The 5,000-nt window shown below is 36.7% G+C and overlaps 1 protein-coding gene across 1 annotated transcript in view; it reads left to right on the forward strand.

Annotated features, from left to right (window-relative positions):
* The window catches only part of LOC138049946 (adenylate cyclase type 9-like), a 13,850-nt gene extending 10,977 nt beyond the window's left edge, over positions 1 to 2,873 (forward strand). Inside the window, exon 3 of the mRNA XM_068896432.1 lies at positions 1 to 2,873. This exon is cut by the window's left edge and continues 130 nt beyond it. The gene's annotated coding sequence lies outside the window, so the exon portion shown is untranslated.
* Positions 2,874 to 5,000: the final 2,127 nt, after the last annotated feature.

Below are 5,000 nucleotides of genomic sequence, written 5' to 3' on the forward strand. Positions count from 1 at the left end.
TATTTGCTTATCATATTATTCATGAGAAACTTTGTTACGTTGTATATTTAAAATCTGACAGGCAAAAGGTGATGATTTTCTCTCAAAGCTGCCATATTTGTAGTAAGAGGTAGAAGAGATAAATACTTGAAATTCGGTTTCTGAGAACCATTTAAAAGATCGATTTTTACTAAGTTTGTAGAGAGCATCTACCAAACTTTTGTTGGTTCACAAGTATCTCAAATACCAATGAGTACGCATTATAAAAAGGCTCAAATTTAAGCAGAAGATTTTCTTGAATTTTTGCCATTCTCCTAGTTCATTTATATAAGCAAAACTAAAGTGAACACCATTTCCATACTCAAAATCTTGTCTCATTGAACATTGAATCAACGTTATTTCCAGGCTCAACACTGAGGTTCAAAATTCAATAAAAAGCTGCAAAGTTTATGACATAGTTAAGCAATAGCTTTGCAGTATTCTGCATGAGAAATGTTTTTCAAGTTAGAAATAATGATTATTTCTTTCACAGTCTCAAAGTAGCAAGATGCTTGGCTGCATTTGGGTATAGTAACATTCAGACCAAAGATTTTAATAGAACCGCTGTGTTTGAAAATATAAATTCATTTCTTTATTAACAATAGAGTGAATAATTATTAATAATTAATAATTTGATGATTAATAATTTAATAATTTATTTAGATAAATGGTCAACCTGGGGATCTGCGAAAAAGATTGCACTTTCACACTGTATATTAAGGCAGTGATACAATTCTCACATTATTTACATGTGGGATGATTATTGTTTACTCTTTTAGGGGTAAAAGATTGTAAATTCAATCAAAGATAACTTCAGCATTTAACAATGTTTAGAGCATTTAGCTGGCTTTTAACATTGTTATTTCACAGTGGTACATGTAGATGGCCATTTGACATTGTCATTCAAGACTAATTTATCAAATGTGTAGCCAGTACTTTATACATATGTAGCATAGACCTTTTAAAGGTCCAACTTCAACTGACAGGCTTTTTTATATGGAAGTTTGCATTGCTTATTTTAGCGATCTGATTGGATGAATTTCAACTTTGGCTGGATTTTCATACATGAAAATTATTGTTCCACGGCATGCACAGCCTGTTGGGTGAACGAGAGCCTTTAAAATGAATACACCTTCATTTAACCATGATTGTTCCAGTTTAACAAACATGGTATGACAAAACGATTTTGTTATATCAAAGCATTTTGTGACAGCTGTTACAGAAATGCCAGGCTATCCTTGATGGATACTCAAAAACCCATACCAACCCATAACAATAGCAACAACATTAATATTATGATTAGCTTTAATTGCATGTCAAAAACTTGAATCTCATTGCATTGTTGCAATTCATTGATTCTTCAATTTCTTGCCTTTTTGTATTTTTATATGGTGTAAGGCCCAGCCTTTCTCTCCTGACAATAATAATATAACAAGGCAACTTGTTACTCCCAATACCTATAGCACCAGTGATACTAGTAATGCTGAAATTCATGCAGTCCCCTACCTGTTGAGGACTGGTGTGTCCACAATAAGAACATTTTCTTTGTCCCTTAAGTGTCCAATGGGGTTCTACTTAGTGAGTGTTATGATCATTGATGTTATCATCGACTTTTGGAAACTTCCAAACATCCAAGGTTGTTTCTTACTGAAAAGTTAAGTTAGCAACTGCTAAACACCCTTTTAATAAGTCTAATATATGCCGTTTTCCGCTAATGACGTCGAACTCTTACTTTCAAATTTTATTTAGAAATGTACAAAGGCCTAAAACTTTTCCGATTTCTTTTCTTGTTTGAAGCCTTTGTACATTTCTGAATAAATTTTAAAAGCATGAGTTTGATGTCATTAGCGGAAAACGGCATATATTAGACTTATTAAAAGGGTGTATAAGTGTAGCATTTGCCTTTGTTGGGTGGTGATGTTTGGGGTCCTACTAAGTGCATCAACAATGTTGCCTAACATGCATTGACTTAATAATCATGCCTCAACGTTGCTCAGCATGAGATGCCAAATGCACCAAAGTGTTTGCCAAGCAGAAAAAAGGAAGTCAAAATACTATTTCCTTGTTATTGATAAACAAATATCAGAATATTTGATAGCAAAATGTTATGTAAATGAAATATTTATGAACTGTTCTTTCTCTGGGTGTTTCTGGTATTTAATTTTTGAGCCATAGGTGAACTCTGCTATCAAACACATGAATTGAAACTAAAGTTTAATAAATAGATCTAAAGTTTACCCTGCAACAATATACAGGGTTTTGTAAGTTGCTAAATGTACAGGTTTTCTTGAGATTTAACTGTCTAGATTTGCATTGTCTTGAAAATACATAAGTACTTAGCAGGACTATAACTACAGAGAAATTGACTGCATTGACAGCTACTTGCTTGTAAGGGTCATGGATCTGTGTTTCAGGAAATAAAAACATCTAAAACTCTTACAAAAGTAATCAACAGTCTTTGCATTGAAGAGGTATCATTGTTTATCATTTAAAACATGGAATTGTACTTGCCCACTAAAAGAAAACTTAATCAGGATTGGGTAATCCCTGTGTAAATACAGTATTATTAGAGAGCCAAGAAAGCTTAGAGAATGTGTTTAAGGTGTTAACCATTTTGCTGGCATATTAATCGTAATATAGCACAATTCTTGTAAATACCTTAGTAACACTAGCACATTTTGAGTCATTTTCAAAATTCAACAAGTGTCATCAACCATGTGACAGTTGTTGTTGCATTACTTGCAAGAGAAATAGTTTTCCTAGCAGCAAAATGAATATATAGCCATTAAAATATTATTATGGAAAGAGAGATTATTAATACTGTCAGTGTTCAAAATAAATTTTAAAAATTTGAATATTGTCTGCATAGCGGTTTTCTGTGACCCTCCCTCCCCCCTTCCTTTTCAAGGCCTCGTTTTGCTGTCATTGACTTTCTCCTAACACCTTAATTTAGACCATGTTAAGGTTCAATAATAGGCAGCTTGTGCACGCGACGTTCTTGAGATGCGGCCGGAAGCGAGCTGTTTTCCTATTTAACTCGTCTTCACACAACCGCATTTATATTGCTAAATGTCTTTTCTCCATTAGAGATGATTCGTTCAAAAATCTGGAAGACACTACTGTCATGGCATGCAAAATGTCACTTCCGGTTTCCGTCCACATCTCTAAAACGTCACGTGCTTAAGCTCCCTTTTAATCTTAGAAATTGACGGGCGTTCCCTGAAGAAGGATTAAAGAAATTTGCTCATTCGGAATGCAATTTTAAAAGAACCATCCAGAACTGAAGGAAATCGGGAATCTCTCGCACAGACGCTTTTATTTACCACAGGATGTTGTCTTGATTTCATTGGATAAAGGAATTAACTGATTAGAATGTAATGTGAAGTCAGCTTTCTACCCCATATGAACCAGGTGAGGGTTAACCCTACTGATGGAAGGACACAAGGACAGAAAAACTTTGACCAGGGTGATAATTGAACCCACGACCTTCGGGTAAGATCACCGCTGCTCTACCAACTGAGCTACAAGGTCAGACGGGAGCAGGCCGTGGGAACTGAAGATGTTAAAGTCACGACAATGAACTTGTACAAGTACAAGGAAGGGTTACGTTTTTTGCAAACCGTCGTTGGCCGTGTAGCACTTATATTTCAACAGAATTAACTGATTAGAATGTAATGTGAAGTGCTAGTTTTTTACCCCATATGAACCAGGGACGGTTAATTGGGGCACGGGAAAAGTGTAAATGAGCGCGGAAACTAGGAAACGCAATAAGTGCGTATACCAACAGAAGACTCTTATTACACCCAGTATCTACTGTTCCCCTTCGCTGGATTGTCGTATATGATGTCACGAAAAATGAATTTTTTTTTTTTTCAAGGAAGAGGTAACTTATTTTCCTGAGGGCTTTCTTAACCGCTGTCATCACGGAGACATCGACTGAAACAATACAATTAAACAGATGGTGTTAGCCTGAACCAGGGGATTAATGGGCACTCTATCACTGTTAGCTGCATAAGTCAACGAAAACCCCGACCCACCCCCGCACCCCGGGACAAGGTTGGGATTTGGAAAAAAACTCGCGCAAACCTCGAGTAATATCCCCACCCCTGGGGTTGCTTAATTCAGTCAAAACATTACCTAATATTACCCACCCAGGGGCTGATTTGGGTTGCACTTGATCGTTAGCCTGAAAAGGAAAAGGTGATGCTGAGTAAATTGTCTTTAAGAGTTGCCAATCTTTTTTTGAACAAGCCAGAGCACAGCATCATTTTCACGCAGTCATCAAAAGTGTAATAGGCTGTAAAACAGTATACAACCCTCACATACACAGCAGATCTATTCCCCCTCTAGGGCCTCTCCTATTCCAGTGCACTCCATTTGCAACCACATGATGTCAGTGGCAACTAGGGTTATAACCGGCAATCATCTCACCACTTTCTCCTTTTCCACACAAACAGTATATATGACAGATAGCAACCGCAGCTCCTAAAAGCCAAATTATATTCTCAGAGATCACTCAGTTGTTTCAGATCCAGAGTGAATTTGTTCACATGCAAGAAAGAGAGAGAGAGATGGTCTTGAGTAATGCAGTGTACAACATCGCTTTAAAATCTGGCTGCAAACAGCAATTTTTGATCATTAGTATCGTCATCAACACCATCTCATTCCCAGATTTCCACCACTCGGAACTGGGGTTACCCGCTGCCAGCACTGAGTCACAGTGACATTAAGCATTCCCTCTTTTCGAGTATGCCCAGACAGAAGCAACTGAAAATTTGCTTTTGACTGACTAGCAGTTAAAAAGGGATTATCCCAAAAAAGAGTGTTTGCCAGGTATCAAATGATGATAACTTTTGTGCTCAATGTAGAAACTAGAAGTCCTTTTTGTTAGGTAATTCAGTCATGGGAGTTGTCGTGGCCAGTAATTTAAAAACTGAAAAGCTGAGTGGAGAAGAACAGGAAAGTTTAATTTAACTTGACGC

This window comes from Montipora capricornis, chromosome 5, assembly GCF_036669925.1.
Source record: "Montipora capricornis isolate CH-2021 chromosome 5, ASM3666992v2, whole genome shotgun sequence".
Taxonomy (NCBI): domain Eukaryota; kingdom Metazoa; phylum Cnidaria; class Anthozoa; order Scleractinia; family Acroporidae; genus Montipora; species Montipora capricornis.